The sequence below is a fragment of the Engystomops pustulosus genome, chromosome 1 (assembly GCF_040894005.1).
Source record: "Engystomops pustulosus chromosome 1, aEngPut4.maternal, whole genome shotgun sequence".
Lineage (NCBI taxonomy): Eukaryota > Metazoa > Chordata > Amphibia > Anura > Leptodactylidae > Engystomops > Engystomops pustulosus.
This window is the reverse complement of record NC_092411.1, coordinates 33,202,786-33,227,308: the sequence shown is the minus strand read 5'-3', so window position 1 is coordinate 33,227,308 and position 24,523 is coordinate 33,202,786. Positions and strand designations below refer to the sequence as shown.

Sequence of the window (24,523 nt, the reverse complement as noted above, 5' to 3'; positions counted from 1 at the left end):
CCTAAATATGTCCTAAGGACATGTGTATAAAACTTAAAAAAGCTATTCAAGTGATGCCCTATCCACAGTTCGTTTGAGGTACAACAGACCCACATGCTCCTGATCTGAGAAGGTCCCAATGATCATCAGGTTACCCCCTATCTATTGACAGGCCATTACAGGCCGTAAACAACAACAGGTTGACCGTCTGTTATGAATCTGCCCATAGCAATTTCCAGATGGGGTTTGGGTGCAAGTGCAGTGCTGGGGATCGTGCTTAACCAGTTCTCAATTTACTTCTAAGTTATTATGTAAGGCTCCTTTCACACGAGCGTCCCCGGATATGTGTCCCCATAGACTGCTATGACGCCTGGTAGGGGTATGGTGACCACAAACGTGTGGCACCGTGCCATGCATGCAGAAAAGATAGAGCATGCTCTACGGAGATTCGAGTGGAGACCCCTCCTCCTCTCCAGCGCGCTGCCGAATGCTCATCCGGGCTGTGGCAGTGTGAAAGTAGTAAGGCAGAGATAAAATTGTTACACTATTCAGGAATTGGGGAAAAGAAAGATAACTAGCGGTAACAGTTTTGGGCAGTGAGAGGACTACATAGTCTCATTTATAGGGGTCTTTTTAAGATTAGGTGCAAATACTACAAGGACAAAGGAACATTGACTAGTAGGCTCAAATATTTAGATGACTATTATTGTGGTCAGGCATCTAATTTTATGCATGGTCATTTTTAAAATATTTGTTAATAAAGAATTCATGTTTTATGTGAAAAGGAGATTGTTGTTTTCCTCAGTCTGTTCAAATTTGGTTATCTATTGTAGAAATCACAGAGACAAAATGTAATAGAAGATAATTACCAATAAGGTTCATAAAATCTCAGGTTATGGGTTTGCTTTAAAGACAAGGAAGAATATAAAAATGTCTAATTACAGATGTGATAGCAGAAGGGATTACTCATTAAACCTATAATACTTTACTAGGCAGGTCTATGATAAACCTAAAAGGGACATATCCTCCTGTATAAACAGTCAAGGTCATACAATTCCAGTGTTTTAGGCAGAAGAGGGGGAGGGGAGGAAGAGCCCTTGGATATCAGGTCAATGGGAATGAGTGCAAGGCTTTGTTTTCTTACTGCGTTTTTTTTCAGGGTTTTACAGACAAAACTGTGGTAAACTGTTTAACAATAATCACTGTAAAACTGCAGCGAAACCATAATGCATAAAAAAAAGAAAAAACACAATATGCAAGTAATTGCCTCAAGAAGGGATAAAAGAGCAGATACACTGTGAAATATTCAGGCTATGTAAAAGGGTTGGTTGGAGGACCAAAAAAAACTAATTAAAAAAATAGGAGGCTGATGGGATAAAAATCAATGTGAATTAACGGAAATATCCCATCAAAATCCATCATGATAAACCAGGGACACTAACTCATAGATCCAGGCACTGTGACTATTTGTTATCCATGGCCTCTCCTTCCTTCTAAAATCAACTTGTAAAATTTAGATAATGAGCCTGAAGAGAGCCACCTCTGTGATCTCAGAGTACAGCAAGACAGGTAAGACAGTATAACAGCCTGTAAAGCCAGTTCACAGAGGGGCTAGAGTAGGCCCTCCGGGTCATAAGAATAATCTTAAAAGTTGATTTTAGAAAGAAGGAGGCCATGGATAACAAATATAGGAAGATTACCACCAGTCAGGTTTCCTGAATCTATGAGTAAGTGTCCCTGGATTATCCATACTGGATTCTGATAGGTAGATTTCCTTTAAATAAAGTGGGTGAACAGAAGTGACATGTATGGACAATAGTTAGGATAGATCATTCATTGGAGATTGATGTCTGTCTGACATTGGTTGTTTTTACATAACACACATAACCAAAGGTGGGTGCCCCTTTACACACTGCATACCCATGCTTAACCCCCTTCCACATTATTAATTTGATTGTGAGCTTATCTGCAACCGTACAACATAGCTACTACACAATGAACAGCACAAGATAGGTCATTAGTAGTCAATCCTGGACAACTTAAGATCTGCACTTTCTATAGAAGTTTTCACTTGCTGCACCCAACAAAGTTCTAAAGGCCAATGCACTCACATTTTCCATCATGAGCGAGCAGTCTCATGATATATACCCAACAAACACAACAATGGCCATAAATTATAACTCAGGCAGTGACAGACTAAATATTTACCAAAGCAAAAACTAAACACAATCAAATTACAGCCTCAAAAATGGCCACAGGTTTAATTTTACCAATGTCAACAAGATGATGAGCATTCATTTTCTTAAATCCAGACATGTCCCTGTAGATTGAGAAAGGTATGAGAGTTGCCAGTTGGACTCATCATGTAGAATTGTATAATTTGAGATCACTCGGCAGGACGCAAGTACAATTTCTGGTGCAAAGACTTTTCTAAGTTTTCCTGATGAATTCAGACTAACCTAAAATTAGGATACAACTCTATCACAAATGTGTAAGGGGTTTGATTCACAGTCAAATGAAAAGCCTAAAATGTGTCCTATTCACCGATGCTGGATAGTAAGGAAAACGCAGAGGTTAGTACAGGTTTATTTTTTGTAACTCACCTCATCCTGGCCACCCAAGGGTTTTTTTTATACTCTACGGACAACCCCTTTAATGCAGGGAAATCTTTAAGGAAATCTACCATCAAAATCCATCATCATAAACCAGGGACATTACTCATAGATCCAGGCACCGTGACTGTGGTAATCTTCTTGTATCTGTTATGCATGGCCTCCTTCCTTCTAAAATAAACTTTGAAAATTATACCAATGAGCCTAGCCCCTCTGTGCTCTGGCTATACAGTCTCACCATCCCCCCTGCTCCCTCAACACACAATGGGATGGAGGAAGTTCTGAGGGAGCAGGGAGGGGGAGGTTAAGATAGTCCAACAGCCCGTACAGTCAGATCACAGAGTGGCTAGGGTAGCCCCCTCAGGTTCACTAGCATAATTTAAAAAGTTGATTTTTAAGGGTCATGGATAAAAAAAATATAAAACGATTACAACAGTCACGGGTGCCTGGATCTAGGAGTGTCCTTGATGGATTTTGATGTAGATTTCCTTCAAATCTGGAACACCATTTGACTCCCTAGTGCATATTGGAGCAATTTTGAAGCACCCTGCTGGCAAACCACACCCTTTTTCCATAATGCCACTCCCACTTGCCAACAAGGCAACAAAAAAGTCCAGAAATACTACTCATAATTGTGGTGTAGATAATCTTAGTGGGTGCAAATTTACTCAGAGTTCTTCATAAACGTTGTTTCCATTCTCCAAGAATGTAATGTCCCCCAAGATGCCAAAAAACAAATTGCATGTATGATGTAATGACCGTCAGTATCATTTCATAGACTGGCATAATGAAGAGTACCGTATTTTTCGGACTATAAGGCGCACTAAAAATCCTTTGATTTACTCGGAAATTAAAGGTGCGCCTTATAATCCAGTGCGGTTATATATGAACCTAGACGTTTTAGCAGGCATTTATTGATGGTGCGCCTTATAATCTGGTGCGACTTATAGTCCGAAAAATACTGTAATTTATGGGGATTACAAGGACAGAGATCTAAAGATGTATATGGCTGAAATTTGAATACTTTTGCTGTCTGAGTTTATCCATCTTTAGGGAAAGATTGATACTTCTCCTCTCTCGTCTACAGTATGTGCCCTCCTATGATCTAAGCCTTGATGTTTAACCTATATACCAGCAGCCGTATCCAGGAACCCAGATCCGAGCCTGCAATGCAGTAACGACCCACACAGACAAATTAGAGTTATCTCCGATTCCTTCTGGTATTTCCTGCGTTTCCATTAGCTTATTTGCTCTGTACTTTCCAACATAATTACCAGCCGGAGCGGTTTCTGCAAGACTGTCCTGACTCTGTGGGGGGATATTACATGACATCAGTTACTCAGCCGCCAACGTGCTGCTTTTTTTCATTAGTTCTTATTGTGCCATTGCCCTCCAGGATAAGGAGGCCATCGGCTGCTCGGAGCAGATGTGACAGAGCGGACAGGGTAAAGGCTCAGCAATGGAGTGTAAGCCAAGAGGTTCTGCACTCCCGAGAATGTTTACCAGTGAAGAGGGGGACATTTTCTGTATAAATCAGTAACTTATCTCTTGCCAAAATCAAATATATAAAAAGAAAAGAGTAGGAAAGGAGCAGAACTTTTGTTATTAAGATTATCAAGTAGAAATAAAGCATTAATTTCCCCTTTTAATCCACTTTATATTTGGGGTGAGGAGACCAGGAGTAAAAGCTGTATTTTATAAAGCTGATTAAATTAACAAGTTAGCCTACTGATCTATTTCTTAAAGAGAACCCGTCATGCAAAATAACCCCCCTAAACTAAGTATATTTTCATAAACTGCCATTAGAGAGTATTGCCTTTATCCCTTCATTGTCCCTCTACATGCCTGTAAACCTAAGCAATGAGGTCCTAAAGCTGTATGCAAATGACCTGTGAAATGTCCAATGAAGCATTAGCATATTCTAGCTGTCCACCTTATTCATGAGTGGGAGGCACAGCCACACCCCCAGTGCATGACTGACAGCCTGTATAATGATGTGAGGCTGTATAATGATGTGCTTCCTGGTGCTGGTGGCCACACCCCCTGCAGCCTGTGTGTGCATGTGTGTGTGTTTATAGGAGAGATACAACAGCTCCAGGCAGCCATGTTACAGCAGAACATGTCAGATTCATGTGCAGCTGATGTCTGTGTCTCTCACCTGTATATTAGGAGGATGCAGCATGTCAGCAGATGCAGCACACACACTAGCAATGCTTTACTATACATTACACACAGACATGAGCAGGGGGAGGAGAGGGGAGGGGGAACAGGGGTGACATCACTGCCTCTGACCATGTGACCAGCCTCATTTACATGATAAAGAATACATGATTTTATAATGATTAATGTATGAAATAACTAGATAAAGGCTGGGATGGGATCTTTGTGATCTGCTCCAACAGGTGTCCTTTAAATTATATTGAGGGAAGGTCACCAAAACAGTCACCAGTATTAGCTGACTGATGCAGAGAAATCTTTAAGGAAATCTACCATCAAACTCCATCATGATAAACCAGGGACACTCAAAGATTCAGACACCACAACTATGGTAATCTTCTTATATTTGTCACCCATGGCCTTCCATCTAAAATCAATTGTAAAAACTATGCTGATGAGCGAGAAGAGCTCTAAGGGGTGTTATCAAAGCCCCTCAGTGCTGTAGCTGTAAGGGCTGTTACAATGTCTCCCATCTCCCTGCTCCCCCAGTACTTCCCTCCTACCTCTGAATTATATAATCTCACTACAGCAGAGGAAGAACACAGTAGAAGTGGCATACTTTTAACCGTTAGCATTATTTTAAAAGTTGATTTTAGAAGGAAGGAGGCCATGGGCAACAAATATAATAAGATTACCGCAGTCACTGTGCCTGGATCTATGAGTAAGTGTCTCTGGATTATCATGATGCATATTGATGCTAGATTTCCTTTAAAGGAAACCTACCATTTAGAATGGCAGGGGTAAGCTGTAAGTACCGAGCACCAGCTCAGGGTGAGCTGGTGCCGGTACTTACTTTCGTTAGTGTTATAAACCGCGGTATCGCGGTTTTAACACTTTTTAAACTTTAGAGCAGAAGGGGCTTCGGCGCTGCGCGCGACCGTGCGCGCGCTTCATATCCGCTATTTCCTATGGAGGCGCGCGCACGATCGTGCGCATGCAGCGCCGAAGCCTCTGCTGCTCTAAAGTTTAAAAATTGTTAAAACCGCGATACCGCGGTTTATAACACTAACGAAAGTAAATACCGGTACCAGCTCACCCTGAGCTGGTGCTCGGTACTTACAGCTTACCCCTGCCATTCTAAATGGTAGGTTTCCTTTAAATTAATGACCAATCATGATAATAAGCCATTAACTTATAACTCCTCTAATTTCCAGTTATATACAATAAGTAGTAAGTTGAAATAAACTATTTTATTATTAAACTTTACACTAGTGAAACAGGTTTTCCTCCTAATAACACTTCTGCTTTTCGCCCCGTTTTTGTCTGTTCGGTCAGGGTCTTATTGCTGAGGATCTGACTAGGGGTCCCGAGCACACCATGTGAATGATACGTGTGCTTTATATGCGGATACTCTTTTGTGTATAAAACCCTTGTATTATTCAGAAAGAATATAATGGTTTACAAAGAGCCCATTCCCCTCATCAATAAGGGCCCCCCCCCCCTTACCTCCTGTATCTTTTAATAGCAATTTCTATATTCCAGTTCTTCTCTTCCAGTTATTAAACCCTTTAAGGACAAATGACCTGGCAGGACTGTAAACAAGTCATCATACAATTGTAGCTAACCAGCATTTTACTGCAGACAGGGCAATTTGGCGTAATCTGTTTATACTACGCTTCGCACAGCGGCCTCTTTTCTAATTTTGGAAAATGGAAATGAAATTAAAACCCAGAACATGAGACAAATCTGGAAATAAACTTTTTCTTTTTTTTTCATAGAGAACAGGCTGGTTATTCAGGTAAACAAATCATTGAGAACAATAAGACTTATCAGCACTCAAATTTCACAGACGCCAACGCTTCGCTTTCAGCTTTAGTAGTGTGCTTTAAGGTCACTGGAATAATAGCCAAATGTTAATTTCAAAAGGAACCATTCAGTAGATTGCAATCACAGGACACGGGCTGCCATGAAAATCACATGTTATAAACTGACGGAAGGATCGGAGCTTTGATGTGGTGTTGCAATATTTTATTGGAAGTGTTTGTCAACAGAATGATATAAATAACACTGAGGGAGGAGAGCAACAGAAGGAAGGAAAGACAGAGCGGCGATGGAGACCGCAAGGAAAGACAGAGCGGCGATGGAGACCGCAAGGAAAGACAGAGCGGCGATGGAGACCGCAAGGAAAGACAGAGCGGCGATGGAGACCGCAAGGAAAGACAGAGCGGCGATGGAGACCGCAAGGAAAGACAGAGCGGCGATGGAGACCGCAAGGAAAGACAGAGCGGCGATGGAGACCGCAAGGAAAGACAGAGCGGCGATGGAGACCGCAAGGAAAGACAGAGCGGCGATGGAGACCGCAAGGAAAGACAGAGCGGCGATGGAGACCGCAAGGAAAGACAGAGCGGCGATGGAGACCGCAAGGAAAGACAGAGCGGCGATGGAGACCGCAAGGAAAGACAGAGCGGCGATGGAGACCGCAAGGAAAGACAGAGCGGCGATGGAGACCGCAAGGAAAGACAGAGCGGCGATGGAGACCGCAAGGAAAGACAGAGCGGCGATGGAGACCGCAAGGAAAGACAGAGCGGCGATGGAGACCGCAAGGAAAGACAGAGCGGCGATGGAGACCGCAAGGAAAGACAGAGCGGCGATGGAGACCGCAAGGAAAGACAGAGCGGCGATGGAGACCGCAAGGAAAGACAGAGCGGCGATGGAGACCGCAAGGAAAGACAGAGCGGCGATGGAGACCGCAAGGAAAGGCAGAGCGGCGGTGGAGACCGCAAGGAAAGGCAGAGCGGCGGTGGAGACCGCAAGGAAAGGCAGAGCGGCGGTGGAGACCGCAAGGAAAGACAGAGCGGCGATGGAGACCGCAAGGAAAGACAGAGCGGCGGTGGAGACCGCAAGGAAAGACAGAGCGGCGGTGGAGACCGCAAGGAAAGACAGAGCGGCGATGGAGACCGCAAGGAAAGACAGAGCGGCGATGGAGACCGCAAGGAAAGACAGAGCGGCGATGGAGACCGCAAGGAAAGACAGAGCGGCGATGGAGACCGCAAGGAAAGACAGAGCGGCGATGGAGACCGCAAGGAAAGACAGAGCGGCGATGGAGACCGCAAAGAAAGACAGAGCGGCGATGGAGACCGCAAAGAAAGACAGAGCGGCGATGGAGACCGCAAGGAAAGACAGAGCGGCGATGGAGACCGCAAGGAAAGACAGAGCGGCGATGGAGACCGCAAGGAAAGACAGAGCGGCGATGGAGACCGCAAGGAAAGACAGAGCGGCGATGGAGACCGCAAGGAAAGACAGAGCGGCGATGGAGACCGCAAGGAAAGACAGAGCGGCGATGGAGACCGCAAGGAAAGACAGAGCGGCGATGGAGACCGCAAAGAAAGACAGAGCGGCGATGGAGACCGCAAGGAAAGACAGAGCGGCGTTGGAGACCGCAAGAAAAGACAGAGCGGCGATGGAGAAAGAAAGGAAAAAGCAATGGAGAAAGGAAAGAAAAAGCAAGGAAGAAAGGTAGAAAGGAAGGGAAAAGCAAGGGAGTTTAGGTAGGTGGGTATGAACCAAGGGAGAAAGACAGGAAGCAACAGAAGGATGGAGGGTGGGAGAAAGAGAGGAATTGAACAGGGAGAGAGGAAGGCAAGAAGAAAGGAAGGGAAAAGGGAGGAATGTAGAAAGGGAGGGAGGGAAGATGGAAAGAAAAAGAAGAAATAAAACACTGGGTAAAAAGGAAAAAAAGAGAAAACACAGAATGACAGAAATATAAAATTTTAAATGGTTTTAAAAGAAGAAATGAAGTAGGGTCCAAAAGGAAGGAAGATGCCATTATCTTTTATTAAATCTATTTTATTTATTCTAAATATCAGATATCACATTTATTGCACTTTTACATACGAGTCTGTGATCAGTGTCAGAAAATGTGACAAGTTGACCGATTTACCAATGCACAGGCTCATAGGCTGCTGTCTGGAGAGGACTGACATCACACATCACCTCGCTGTGCACACATGATCTCAGGTAATGGAGCTGGATATAGAGGGATGAGGCCAATGCATAAGTCAAGCACTGAATACCGATAACTACTACTTACTATATGGTAAAATCTTCTCAAAATAAGTTTTTATAAGTTGGGCGTCTTTAAGTAGGGGACCACCTGTATTTGTTTTATTTTAGAATTTTGGGGCTCCTGGAACAATAGTCCATTCACACAGATACCCTATGCACGAGACAGAAGAGCCTCTTCCACAACAGAAGAGCGTTCTTCATGTCCCTATGAATAGAAATCTGGCCTTTTCTGCTCATGAATACGAGGAATCCTCTGTCAGTCGTTGACTTGATCAGAGCGCACAGAATATTCACACAGACTTTTCTCTCTTTTACAGAATAGCCGTGAACTCCCAATGAACCCCGGCATCAAATACGGCTACTTATCCCATATTCTACAAGGGTCTTTATAGTTCTGTTCCCTGGTGCTAAAATAGGACCGGCACTGCCGCTCCTGATATATCTATTTTAGGAAATGACAGATTTCTACACGAAACAGCAATTCTGAACCAATTTTTCAAACGATTAAGTGTTGGACTCTTTTGTGATACTAACAACTGGGTGTTACCATATTTATTGTCAATGGGGTGTGTCCCTTCACAGTTTGCACCTGGTGACAAAAGTGCACAGAGACCAATCCCCAGCTGTCAATTCGATAATCTTTTCATATGAAGTTGGAAGAGGTACAACAACAGGCACCCCCCCCCCCCCATCAATCATCTATTCTAATCAGGTTATACACAAACCAACTCTGCTCGCAGTCTAGTGGTCAGACTGGGTTACTGCAGATTAGCTCTTATATTTTGATTGGAAGCAGAATTGCAGTGCCACTACATATAGAATGGAGATGTCTGTTCCATGTTCTGTTTATCACCTGCTGATTTGGTGGGAAGGGGCTTAGGTAGGGTGTTGGACTCTACCAATATTATACCTGACCGACCCTTTGGATTCAACATCAAAAATTTTAGCATAGATCCCTTTAAAGGAAATCTAACCATTAGTTTTTATGCTTGGTGAACCAAACATACCTTGAGAATGCTTTAGCTACACTGATGCAGAAACATATCTTGTTTAGTCCGTAAATTGAGTGGTTTTGCTGAATAAACAATTATAAAATGATGATGAGGCTCTTACCCTAAATATGCACTCATCCAGCATAAGGCTGCCTCAGCTCGCCCCCCAAAAGGCCCTCGCAAGAGTCTATGATGTAATCCAGCTTTCCCTGTATCCTGCTGATTATTATGCTGCAATGTCATTCAGGAACTTGGGGAGTTCATCAACCTGAGCTGGATGACTCATACACAGCAAATGGGGGATGGTGCAGTGATTGATTACTTCTGTCTGTCAGGGACCACACAGTGATGCCGTATTTTGGGCTTATGCTGGGCGGGACAAGGCTGGAGCAGGGCATAATTAGGGTAAGAGGAGAAGCGCCAGAGCAGCCACAGAAGCGACAGAGCCTCATTATCATAATGTTATAATTGTTTTTGCAGCAAAACCACTCGGTTCAGGGATTAAACAAGATATGTTACTGCATCAGTGTAGTTACAGCATTCTCAGGGAATGTTTGGTTCATAATGCACAAACGCAAATGGTAGATTTCCTTTAATAGTAACACAGAAAATGTCATCTTTTCCACCAGAATCTACCATCAAAATCAAACCAGAAATTGTGACCGTGACTCAAATTTTAAAATTATGCAAATGAGACAGAAGGGTTCTAGCAGTTATCTGAACTCTGGCTTCACAGGCTGTTACACTGTGTAACCCTCCTCTGCTCTTTCAGCACTCCCCTTCCCTATGCCTGCTCTAATTTGACACAATGAGAGGGGGAGACATCATGTAGGGGGCTCGGGAAACATCCTCCCCCGAGCTCTTCTGCCTCCTTAGCTTAATTATAAAAGTTGATTTTAGAAGGAAGGAGGCCATGGATAATAATTATAAGATTCCCACAGTCATGGTGTCTGGATCTATGAGTAAGTGGTTTATCATAATGGATTTTGATGGCAGATTTCCTTTAATAAAAAATGAACACTGTGAAAATATTATGGAATTACCGTAAGTGCTGGACTGAGGGTGGACAAACTTTAAGGAAAAGAATATACACATTTAACGTCACATTGCAGCTGGTGGAGAAATCAGACAACAAAATCCCTGATGTAACATGTGCTACTTGCCATAAGACATGCCAGGGGATGGTTGGCTGTAACCTACATATACACGCCCGCAGCTGGTGTCATGTCTAGCATAGGGAAGGCAGCCCTACAGCTCCAGCACTTCAGGGAGAGAACCGTGTACATGGAAATACAAACACTAAGCCAATGCTTCTAAAAATACAGAAAATACATTAATGATCATATAAAATTAGATTGTTGTCACTTTTTTCCTATCGGGTGGTAGGGTAGGTAGGTGGTAAGCTTTGTAAGCTGATGTTTGGTGGTGCCATGAGTCGGCCATATTGGTTACCCAATTTATGTCATTTATTTATGGAAATGAATTATGGAAATGAACACAGGAAACCAATAGGATTAGGTTGACTCCTGTGATGAACATGAATGGAGGATCAGTATCAATTTTGGCAAGTGAGGTATGTCCTGGTGGGTTTGTGGAAGCTCTACATAAAAGTTGGCATTTCAATGCCCAGAGTTAAGTTTTCATGCCACGATTTTTTATTAACAAAACGTCAACGTGTTAATTGACCCCTTATCAATCAGTGGGGGTGAGAGGGGGGGGGGGGTCACTCTTCCAGGGTCTAAACTGCTGTACCCAACCAGGGGCATATTTAGAGGGGTAACAGCCATTGCACCTGCTATGGGATCCAGAGTGTCAGGGCCTGGCTGGCTAACCTGCCACACTGCAAACAACGGAGAACATATGCAGCAGTGTGATGATATTTTAGACAGAATAGTCTATTCTACTCTGAATTGTTAGGTTTACTCTGCAATGATGACTATGTAGGGTTTAAAGAGAACCTGTCATCAGAAATTGGCCTAATAAACCACTGCCAGTATGTTATCAAGCAGCTGGGCAGCTTCTAGATCACGTTTCTTTCATGGCCTGGTGCGGTGGCATCATCTAGAAAATCTACTTTGAAGTAAGAAGTTAATTGTTTTTTTGACGTCAGGGAGGCGGAGAGTTTAACACTGAAGTCAAGCTTTCCCTGCCTTAAAAAACCTCTTCAATGTACTTGATGGTCCTGTGTCCAGGGAGATAATTGACCAGATCTGTTGAAGTCGGACGCATGATGTCAATCACATGGGAGGAGGTTTTCAGAGGCAGGGATTAAATGTTAAACTCTCCGCCTCCATGACTTTAAAGATGATTTTCTGGATGATGCCACCACACAGTCATGAAAGAAACCGGTTGTAGAAGCTTTTCAACTGCTTGACAATATACTGGTGGTGGTTTATTAGGCCAATTCCTGATGACAGGTTCCCTTTAAATTGTTACTAGAGAACACAAAGTAGATCCTTAACATTAAAGCCAAATATAATTTTTCCACAAATGGTCTATATCATTCAATCAACAGAATGAGATAATCAAATCCAGATCTAATTTACATTCATACGCGCCTTACAGCCCCAGGCTTAACATGAGATAATGTGATAGCAAAAACACACAGTTACTGTAAGAGTTGCTAATAAATAACCAGGCCTGTTATAATGGACCTTTCATCTGCAAACCCAAATATAGCCATGACAGAGGGTGATGATTAATGGTGATGCTGACCATGATCTGGCACACAGTAAGGTTTCTGCTAGAAGTCATCCCTGTGATGTGTGGCATACTGCATGACTACACAGAAGATCCGGAGGTGGAGCAGCAACTTTATACACACAAGTCAGGACTTTGACCCCTCTGCCTCAAATATTTGTACATTCGACATGACTTGTACCGATACAGGTCCGCTTAGTCAATGTTATTTTAGTAGTCCATTAAACATATGCATGAAGCAATGGGTGGTGAGGGTACAGCAAAGTTTATTCGAATCTGGTTAAGCTTCAGAAGTTGGGAAAGCGGTGACGCAAAAGAGGTGCACATGGACATATGGGAGATGTTATGTAGATACATATGGACACTTGCCTGAAAGCTAATTAATTTGCTCTAGTAATTGCCAAGAATAGGCCACAAACTAACAAATTTGTTAAGAAGATTGATCACTTTTGGCAAGGTTAGTTCCAAACAGGGTGAATAGAATTTGTCCCAGAGCTGGGATCACTAGTGATCCTCTATGACAGTGACAGCAAACCTTTTAGACACCTAGTGCCCAAACTACTACCAAAACCCACATATTTTTCACAAAGTGCCAAAGCCACAATTTAAGCTGTAACTTATTACTTCCTGCCCTTTCACGGGTTAAAATTGTATAGGCACATGAGGACACCAATACAGTAGAGTATAATTGTAATTTCCTTCTAGGGTCCTGGGCTGCCTGCGATTGCAAGAGGCCTTTAGTCCTGTCCGGCAAACCCTGCCCTGGGGTGATGGCAAGGGTGCCCATATAGAGGGCTCTGAGTGCCACCCGTGCCATAGGTTCGCCACCAATGCTCTGGGAACCTTGGGGCCATGTATCAAGTCCTGTAAGCCACTTTACTGAAAAAGTCACAATTCCTGGCGCACGCCCAGGAATTGTGATTTTTTTTCGTCCCTTAATGCCAAGTCGGCTTGACAGGAGCAGGGCAAGGAGAATTATTTTCCAGGCAAGACCTGGAAAGGCCACAGCATCTTACTATACTCTTATGCACTGGTGGGAGAAGCCCACTGTCCATTGTTTTCTGCCCCCAAAAAAAAGCACACGGTCGTGTGTAGGTAGGGTAAAGCAGAGACACGTCAAGTCCTCCAGAAACAGAGATGTCCTTTGTTGCTGCTATTCTACATTCTACGTAACATATTTGTTTTGCTTGGGTGGAGTAGGTGAACACAAAGTAGGTAAAGTAACTAAAACACATTTTTCTAAAAATAAGAGAAAAAAAAAAGTTAATCTACATCTAGGCAGGGCTGTGATGGGTCTGCATGATAGTAGATCGCGACTATGGTGCTGATTTACAACAGAACAAAATACAGTTCAATGGGGGAGATCTGGATTACCTCAACTCTCATGGAAAGATTAGTTCAAAATATCAACATTTGGATGGTTAGACAAAGAGTAATATCTCATGGAGCCTTTAACCACCCAAGATGCAATACAAAAGTACGATTTATTACTAGTGGTAAAACATGGTGTTATAAAAATGCAAGCCTCAAATAAAAGTGAAATAAAACAAACACATGGCAGCAGGACTACAATAAAGCATCAAAGAGATCAAGCACTGATATCCATAGGTACATATATGCCCGTGTGTGTGTGTATAGACCCTTCCCCGGTAAGATACATACTATAAGTAATAAAATCGATGGCAAATATATTTACACTCCGTTACTTGTTTTTGTAAAACATTTGGACAATGCCATTACAAAACCATTCCAAAAAAAAAATTCTCCTTAATGTAAGTGGTTATTAGTGGGTTTTAGATCAAGAGTAGAAGGATGAGATCAGACTGTCCCAAACCCACAACAATCAGCTGCTCACCCCCACCAAATCTAATCAATCTCCCACCAATGTTTATGGCACAAGGTTTCATTTAATGCCAAGAATTGCAATATTAGTTACATTATGTATAACGTATATACTACTAAGGAGAGGTGGGCGGATCCATTGGTTGCGTGACCCGGACATATTGCCGGATTGGCAGGTGAACGATCAATCCAGAGAATTGACGCCCTTAGAAAGTGGCCATGGATATGATTGGCTAGGGATGTCCCGTCAATCAAGCAATAAGTCCGGGTCACGCGGCCAAACGGGATTATCAGGTCCACTCATCTCTACTATTAAGCTCTGCATCTGAAGGCAAGTCACTTGTTTACTATGTTACCGTTTCATGATTTGGGGATATGCTACTGTTAGAAATGCTGGTGTAAATGGGTAAGGGCTTCATTTAGAGGGGTCCAGCGGGGGTGGTAGCAATGGGTCCAATAGGCGACCCATTAGGTGTCTCTTCCCCGTTTGAGGAATAACAGTACTATGAATAATACATTGCAGTTAGGTGCTTGATAGAGATGTTGCATTGAGGTCCAGCAGCTATGTCTATTCAATAAGGTTATTATTAAAGGAGTTCGGGTTTACAAAGGTTATACTAGAATGATAGCTCAGCAATCAGATTGGAGAGTTTCTCCAATCAGATCATTCTAACTACTTCCAAAAACGACAAGCCTCCAAACGCCTACAAGGTGGGCTTAATTGGCAAAAGAACTCTTACCTCCCGATCCTAGTCAAAAGCATTTCACTCAGCCAAACCAGTTACCTACACTGTACTGAAGAGATGCAACCACATCGAAACAGTACACATATATATCTACATACACACATATATACAATCAGCTTCTCCCGCTGCTTGTAATGATGTAAACAGTTGCAGACATCATTCTGACAATGTAATGCCAGCACTCAGCAATTTCTCCAAATCCTACTGAACCTTTGCCATGGGCTCCTGATCTCCCGTCAGTCACTCCTCCTCCCCCGATAAATATATAATGGCTTCCAGTCTCATTACGTTACATACAGACATGTACCATCTGCCAGGCAGACATGATCTGTTTCACTGACATTATCTCATTACACTTCACAAGACTAACGTTACTGTTTAAATCTCATCGCTTCAGCCAATTTATAAACATTAAGCGTTGGCACGGATTCAGCGCTGCCAACTACCTGGTCGAGAAAACAGTGGAACGGGAAAGAACAATGGCAGTGGCACATGGACAAGGGAGGCCCATAGAGGTAAGTTATACACCAAGGGGAGTAGGAACTTTCCGCTACACCTGTCGCCAACACAACGCTGAAGAAAGACCAGGCCCCAACTATATTTACAGCACTATTCTCCTCATATGGGGAATAAACAACTTCTGGATGTTTAAAAGTTAAATGATCCCATTTGCTGGAAAGGCGACCTCAAAATAGGGTGAACAGACATTGTAGAACTGATGGGATCACCAGTGATCATTGTGATCGGATAGGGCAGTGATGGCCAACCTTTTAGAGACCGAGTGCCCAAGCTACAACCAAAATCCACTTATTTACCATGAAGTGCCAACATGGCATTTTAAGCAGTAAGTTATTGCTACCTGTTCTTTAACATCTTTCAATTGTATCAGCCCCTGAGGCCACCAATACAGTTGAAAGGAGGAGGGCAAATTCAGACTCGTTATAGCTTCTCTCCAGGGTCTCTCTGTAGAGGAAGAATGGTGGATCCAGCAGGAGGGCCTACAAAGGTAATGCAGGCAGCCCTGCCCACACCTAATTTTTCCTGCAGTTACAAGCAGACAATGAAGTGTCGTTTTAAAACAGCGCTGAGAGCAGCATCTCTTAAGTTGCCTGGAACAGCAGGAAGATTTGGAGGATTTGTTCCTGTCTGGTGAACTCTGTCCTGGGGTGATAAACTTGAGTGCCCACAGAAATGGCTCTGAGTGCCACCTCTGGCACCCGTGCCATAGGTTTGCCACCAATGGGATAGGGAAACTTGTGTTCGAATTTCCTGCAGCACCACCACAAGTCAGGCAAAGTATTACAAGGGGCTTACGGAATTTTATAGTCTAGAAGTTATACCCCCTTTGAGAGAATATTTAAAAACAGAAAGAATCAATAGGGGCTGGTGTGGAACAGTGGGAGCCGTTAGAGGAGGCAGGAGGTGGCATCTCCCGCGGTAGTGCCGGTGACAGCGGTCATGTCTTCCAGAGTCAGGTCATCCATAGTTTTTACCATGAAAACCCTAAAGGGAACCTGTCATTAGCAATTAGCCAAATAAACCACCACTAGTATATTGTTTGGCAGAGTAACGCCATCTAGTTTTTGTTTCTCATATGGCCCAGTGTGAGGGCATTATCCAGAAAATCAACTTTGAAGTGAGATGTAAATTGGTTCTATAAAGTCAAGCAGGAGGAAAGTTTAACTCTGAAGTCAAGATGGGGAGCTCAGACCAACTCCTCCTTTATGAATAACATTGGCCATCAAACTCCAGGAGTACGCTAATTTGCATATTAATACAACATGATTATCCCTTCATAGTTTCATCAATTTCTGACCATATAGAAATGTGCCGGGTCCTATTAAAGGTCCTTGTATGGCATATGGGTTCGGGAGCCATTTTGAACCCTAAAGACTCCCTTCAAACTTTATTGAATGTCCATTTCCATTTCAATCAACGTCAAAGACTTTGCAATAAACCCTTACATTTCTGGGTCGCTAACCTGATCCTCCACAGCAGTAAATCAACTAAGGGAGAGAATAGCAAATGCTATTGAGTTAGTGACTGGATGGATGATGAACGCACAACATGAACACTGCAGACACAGCAGAGCTCAGAAAACACCGGCGCAGAAATCAATGATTATTTCCTTTGTCTCTACACTGCAGCAGCAGCAACAAGGGAGGACCATTCAGAAGAGAAAGGGAAAAACACCTGCAAGACAACATAAAACCTGATATGTGCTCTGATCATAATGCTGCATACAAACCGCCACCTGTCTATTCCCATTTAACATCCCATCAAATAATAGGAGAGTCCTACAATGATCCCATCTACAACCCATTACTCATTGTGCGCTCCGCCACCAGGTCAAGTCAATAAACAAAGAACTTGCACCGGATAATAAACCTTCTCGTCAACCATCTACCACCATTTAGATGTTTCTGTCTCTAGAACTCAAGGAAAATAAAACATAAAAATCACTGGAAATATTTAAAGGTTTCCGCCATTATGGATTCCTTTGTTTTCTACTTACACTTGTGTGTAGATCCACCATCATCATAAATTATACATTAACTTGCATAGATGGAGATTTCATTACAGCAGAATATGCCCTAAGAGACGAGCTAGAAGTACTTTCGGTTGTCATTTCTACAGAAAACATATAAACTACTGCAGGGATAGGTAAAGGGCCACCCTGTGTCTATAGGCACTTACCCTATATATAGTGATTCACTAACGTGTTTCGACAGGTGACTGGAACAAAAACACTAGGGCACTTATAAGTTGCTCCTAAATGAACAAAAATTTTTCGGAAAAAGCTTAAAAGGGGTTAACAAGAGTTCTCGGCAAGCATAAGAAATTCAACAAGGTTAGCTCACCGCTACATCTTTATCAGATACGCTTTACTTGGCACCTGACAGAGTTGAAGAACCTGAAAACATGGAGAAGTGAACCAAGAAAATGTAGGACAAGACGAGTGGAGAAGAAACACAGAACTCATTTACTTTATATATACTTTAAAAATATCGGTATGTACATGGTTGTACATCTAAATGCCTACTGTAATATAGCCCCAAAAAGCTGCTGCAGGGTTACGATTAGGGTTGTCAGACGTAACAGCTGATTCTGTGGAGCACATCTGCATTGAAGGACACACCAAATAATGGAGGTATCCTCCGCGTATATCTGTAAGCCTAAATCGGGAGGTGACCGGCACCGACAGAGCATGCACATGGCTCTCCATTCAAGTCAACTAGGGCAATTAAAATAGCTATTGAAGTAAATTTCCATTTACTTGAATGGAAAGCCACATACAGGTGCCATAAGAGCCAACCACCTCTCCACCAGGAGACCTACATTCTTTAGCAGGTACCAATGACAAGACCCATTGGGGTTTGATGGTATATTCTGTGCATATTTCGAAATTGCTCAAGATGGGAATATGTCTATATTGACAGACTTTTCAAGCACGTGTGTCACAAGGAGAACATCCACGGGTTCTCTTGACATTAGGCAACCAACCAATGTCCAGTGACAATTTAAAGAGTCATGTTGTGTTGAAGTAGATAGAGAGAGATTTTCAAGGAATTATTAAGGCCGTTTTTAATTGACCATTTAGTCATGTAGGACTCCATGTCTCCTTTGCTACAGGGAGAGTTGTCAATTAATTGATGAGACAACCCACCAGAAACCTAACAATACGCACAAATATGCACAAAACATACAAATATACAAATAAACTCACTCAAGTCCAAATGCCTTACTTAGCAGAAACATCTAGCAGGCGCCTTCTGCAAGAAAACAAATGTTTTCACCCTTCCAGACCTTTATGTTAATAGTTCTATACTCCACAAAGAACAGATTGTGCTGTAATTATGAACGCACTCAGAATATGTAATAGAAGCTAAGCTAAAAAGAATACGCTGACTTCATAGAGTTTTTCATAAATGGGTTAGGCCGAAGATAAAACTTGCCTACCTGACCTGCTGATACATGCCTTTGGAAACTACTAAAACTGTTTACAACATACCCTTCACCTACTCATGCCAAGCTACACTCAGGATTCCTTAAAGGCTTTGGCTATTTATGGCAGACGGTATTGAATACAGAGGAGCTGAATGGCCATTGACTGGGCAGATAAGTTATGGGCTCATGAGGAGTATTTAGTGGGCAACTGGTGACCTAAGGTGACAGCCGCCAAGTGATTGTGATCAGACTGAAAGAAGAAAAGACGACCCACCACTAATAGCTTTTATAAATAAATATAATAAGCTTTTTAAAAAATTCTGTCTCGATGTAAAGTAAAATGCACTTCACTGTATTCTTATTTATTCAACACAATGGATTAACTCATCTGCTAAACTAAAATCTACACATTTTCTAACATGTCGAGTTCAAGACAAGAGTTCAAAAAAATTTACACCGTCTCCTTGTCGATGGATGTGGTCAGAATGCAAAACAGAGCCATAAATGGGACGGAACATATTTGTAAAACACGTCAACGAAACTGTAGCAACAAATTGTGGGCACAAGAAACAAATCCTAAACAGCAAGTCAGTGTCGACACACAGAGTATGACAAGATGGGCAACTCAGGGGGGAGAGGAGGGCTTTGTCATGTTACAGTGCAGGCAGCAGGTGGGGAGAAGGGGAAGCTGAACAGATATAGTATTGTTCTGTATAACATGTCTTACATTACAAAGACAACCCAATGATTCAAGTAAGAAGTGTGATGATGCTCAACTTATCAAACAAAATTATACAAACCACAAATAAAAAAACAAGACCTCGTTAAAAAATAATATATGAAAATAACCTCTGCATCTTTTGTTACCTTATTTATTAAGTAACAGAACAGCAGCAAGGAAGCGGTATAAAATAAATCAGTAAGATAAAAAGAACTAAAAAGGTTTCATCTAAAAAGTGGTCTAAGTGTATTTAATAAATTACTAATTTAAAATATATATAGTTTATCGTCTTTCTCCTTGAGTTACAGGCAACAATATAAAAGTTTCGTGAATCATGAGCAAACAGCTTGTATTACATACGGTAAATTTTGCCCACTGTAAAAGATACTCTTTAAAGTCCAGAAGTAGGTTAGACAACATCTGTGTGGCTCATGATTTCTAAAAATAAGACTTACAGGAAAAATCTAAGGACAGATAAAATATACTTAGGAAACAAGGAAAGCAGAGTTGCAGCTTAAAGTGGCTCAAAATCAAGACTGTAAATTAGTAACAAGATCGCAACATATACCAAATAGTGAACAGAAATCAGGGCTTCTCAAACTATGAGGCACCCTCATTCAATTGGCTGTCCATCTCAGCCAACTCTTCCTACACTTACACATTCAGCTAGCACAACGTGTATACCAAGAGAGGCACCAGCTCTTTTCAGCAAGAATTAAAGGGTTAGGTGAATAAAATCAAATTGATCTTTACGCTCCCCCGATGCCAGGCCCACCATAACAGCCCCCCGACGCCACCCTCACAGCCCCCGACGCCAGGCCCACCCTCACAGCCCCCGACGCCAGGCCCACCCTCACAGCCCCCGACGCCAGACCCACCCTCACAGCCCCCGACGCCAGGCCCACCCTCACAGCCCCCGACGCCAGGCCCACCCTCACAGCCCCCGACGCAAGGCCCACCCTCACAGCCCCCGACGCAAGGCCCACCCTCACAGCCCCCGACGCAAGGCCCACCCTCACAGCCCCCGACACCCGCCCAAACAAAACGCACATGACAGCTGCCAGATCTTTATGTGCCCTAAATATCTGACCAATCCTTACGTTCCCCCAAACATATGCATTCAAGAGAATTCAACAACGTTTAATGTTCTGCCAATCCCATTTAAATTGGCAGGTTTGGTCAACATATACGTATGCTGTATGGGACCACAGAGTTGTCACTTACTGTGCTTATTTAAAGGGAGTATGTCAGATGTTTTCAGTCTACAATATGGAGCATTGTATAAAAGACAATCATTCATTGTACGTCAAGACCAGACCTAGACAGTGAAATTTCCTGTTGTACATCAGCATTGCAACACAAAAGGGTCCAAAGTTTTATAGATGTGCCTTGTGAGGTTTTGCATTAGCCCAAAAATGACAAAAAAAAAATTAGGCATTACAGACTTTCTGGCACCTGAATCACCATGACTCAATGACCATGAGGCCAGCGGGGCTGCAGTCACATAGTTATCACATTACCATAGTCTACTTAGAGGTTGACCACTTTAGTAGAAGATTCCTAGGATATCCTATCATAAGGTAAAGACCACTATTCAATGCAACTTTAGGGTTTTTGGCAGTTTTCTAGAAGGGACTTGTGGCGTCTTCTTGCTTTAAAGCCATGAGCCTACTAGGGCATAAGTATTTCATTATGCAAGGGGGGGGGGGGGGGTCTAGGCTTTGAAATAAGTTACTTTGGCAATAGATAGTCTGCAAAGAGAATTCAGAGGGACGAATCCAGCTGTATTGGGTGTGGAAGAAGCCAAGGATGATACGTCTCGCTTCTCTATGCTTGTGCCTCACAATTATATTCTCATTCCCAGAACCTAATGAAGCTGCTGCCGAAAAATAAACTGGTGTCTGTGTATGAATAATATCATGATTTAATAAAGTTACTAATTTTTATAGACCATGTGCAGTCTGGATACAGATTTTTATGCATACCATGAAGACTTTCATCTTCAGGTCTATACAGTGTTGGATCATCCCACCAGAGAACCCGAACCTGTTTGATCAGGCTCCAACCCGATACTGGTGTGAAGAGAAACAACAGAAGGAAGGACCCTAGAATAATTTTAATTTGGTGGCCTAATGGCATCACAGTCCTACACTGGGTCAGTATAAAGGTCTATTCCAGAAGGGAAGTGTATGTGCGTTTGTGGGTGGGGGATTTATCGCCACTTCACGAATTCTTGTAGAACTTGTTGATACTTTCTTGTTGCAGTTGAGAATTTGAGATGTTAAAAGAAAAAAAAAAAGTCTCAAAAAGTTGTAAAAGTCATGAGACAACGTGGTGATAAATTTTCCCCCTAGAAGTTTCTTGCACTACCTAATGCGAAACCAAATAGTATTAATAAGGACACATTACTCATAGATCCAGGCACCGTGACTGTGGTAATCTTAATATATCTGTATCCATGGCCTCCTTCCTTCTAATATCAACTTTTAGAATTATGCTAGAAGGGCCCTGGGGAGGCGGTTACCAGAGCACTTCTGTGCTTTAGCTTCACAGGCTGTTACAGTGTGGAAAAGCACTACCCCTCCCACTGCATGAGATCAACAAAGGCAGAAGGAGCAGGTGAGAGGGGGAGACAGTGTAACAGCCAGTGAAGCCAAGACGGAGAGGCTCAGGTAACAACCCCCCAGAGCCCTTGTGGCTCATTACAATAATTTTGAAAGTCAATTCAAGAAAGAAGGAGGCCATGGATAACAAATATAAGAAGATTACCACAGTCACGGTGTCTTTATCAATCAATAAGTATCATGATGGATTTTGATGGTAGATTTCCGTTAAACCCCATACTGGTGATATAATAGCCACAAACCAAGTAATGAGTTTCCTGTAAGGATGAGACTAAACTGTTTGCTTTATACAAATCATGAAGAATTCCAGACCACACAGTTCAGGAAGACTATGTTATGAGCAGACCATCTTCAACACGGTGAAGATCTCCGGGCCATTGTTTCCATTTGCTGCATACCTATACTATACAAATGAGAAGCAAAGTCATGTGTACATGGAGATCTATACATCTGGATGTTACCCAGTCACACTGTATTACAGAACCTGGATCCATTCTCTAGAACAGTGGTGGCGAACCTATGGCACTGGTGCCAGAGGCGGCACTCCGAGCCCTTTCTGTGGGCACTCGGGTCATCGCCCCAGCACACCAGACAGAACTCAAAGAATCTTCCTACAGTTCCAAGCAACTTAAAAGGTGCTGCTTTCAGTCATATTTTGATACTTGCTTTGACAGGGCAGAATTATCTTTGGAGGACCTCCTGCTGGCCCCACGATTTTCTCTGTGTACAGAGGAAAACTGGAAAGAAGCTAAAATGAAGAACAATTTCCATCTTTCTACTGTGTTGCTGTCCTGAGGAGGCCAATATGATTGAAAGTTGTTGAACAAGAGCAATAAGTTACTGCTTTAATTTTTGGTTGGCACCCCGCGATAAATAAGGGGGGTTTTGGTTTGCAGTTTGGGCACTCGGCCGTTAAAAGGTTCGCCATCACTGCTCTAGAACAAGACCCTCAAGTCAATGACAAGAAGAACCAAAATAGTTTATGACCAATACGTAGTTCTCCATTACAATCGTCACGGGGTTTTTACAGGATACAGTCAAGTCTGACTGTCGGATACTGTAATCTGTAGTCCACACCTGTTTCACATATCAGAGTATGTGGTAATATATGTGTCATAGGTAGGTGGACACAGCTTTACCCTGTGTTACGAGAGTCACCGTGATGATGATAAATCCTCAGGCTCGACCTAGAATAGAAATACTACTCACCCGGTATCACCGCCCTCCCTGGCTTCTTTCCTCCAATTCACACTGTGACAGTAAGGATCTCCTGCAATGTAGGCATCCGTTTTCAAGTCAGATCTTAATCCAGCTGAAGCCTAGTGGACACAAGAACAGATGTAAATTAACAAAGTGTTAACCCTCCCATCTAGCCATTAGGTGCTTTCACATGTTACGGTTGAATTTCGTTTTGATACGCAATTCAACCGGGATGGGGAGTGCGGCTTGTCCTGATCACCGATGCTTTTCAAGTAAAACTCACGCGATTGGTACCGAGCACCACACATTCTGCATGTAAATAACGTAAAACATGTGGTGCCTCACCGATACGTTACATGTGTTTTACTTTGAATGCATATAGCATTGGGACAAGCCGCTCCCCCATTCCTTTTGAATTGCGATTTTAAAAGTACTAACATTTTATGAGGTTTTTTTCCATCTTTAGGGTACCGTGTTTTTCAGACTACAAGGCGAACCAGATTATAAGGCACACCATCAATAAATGGCTGCTAAAATGTCTAGGTTCATATATAAAGCACACCAGATTATAAGGCGCACCTGATTATAAGGATGAATGACCAGCAGATGGCAGACCTGTGCACAGTTCAAGGCAGCTGTTGTCTGTAAGTATGGTTCATATATAAGGCGCCCTGGACTATAAGTCTGAAAAATACAGTATATGAACATTATAAACCATCACACATTGCGTTGGGAAACTGACTGTTTTGACCTCTAATGTTCTAAAAATTGGATGAGGCGATTCACCATCCAAATATTCACCATGTGCCTTAGTGTCTTGCACCTTGGTCACAGTTTCGGACCCTTGTTCCATTCTCTGCAGTAGCTTGGCTTCAAATCTGGATTTTTATATCCGTTTCAACAGATATCTATTTTGCAAAGATAGCGAAACATCTCA

At 42.6% G+C, this 24,523-nt stretch overlaps 1 protein-coding gene across 3 annotated transcripts in view; it reads right to left on the bottom strand.

Moving 5' to 3' along the window:
- Positions 1–24,523, bottom strand: part of ERBIN (erbb2 interacting protein) — a 136,683-nt gene that overhangs the window by 86,006 nt on the left and 26,154 nt on the right. For all 3 annotated transcript variants that reach the window (XM_072137357.1, XM_072137376.1, XM_072137366.1), the window contains one exon: positions 23,596–23,705. The gene's annotated coding sequence lies outside the window, so the exon portion shown is untranslated. The remainder of the gene's footprint in view (positions 1–23,595; positions 23,706–24,523) is intronic.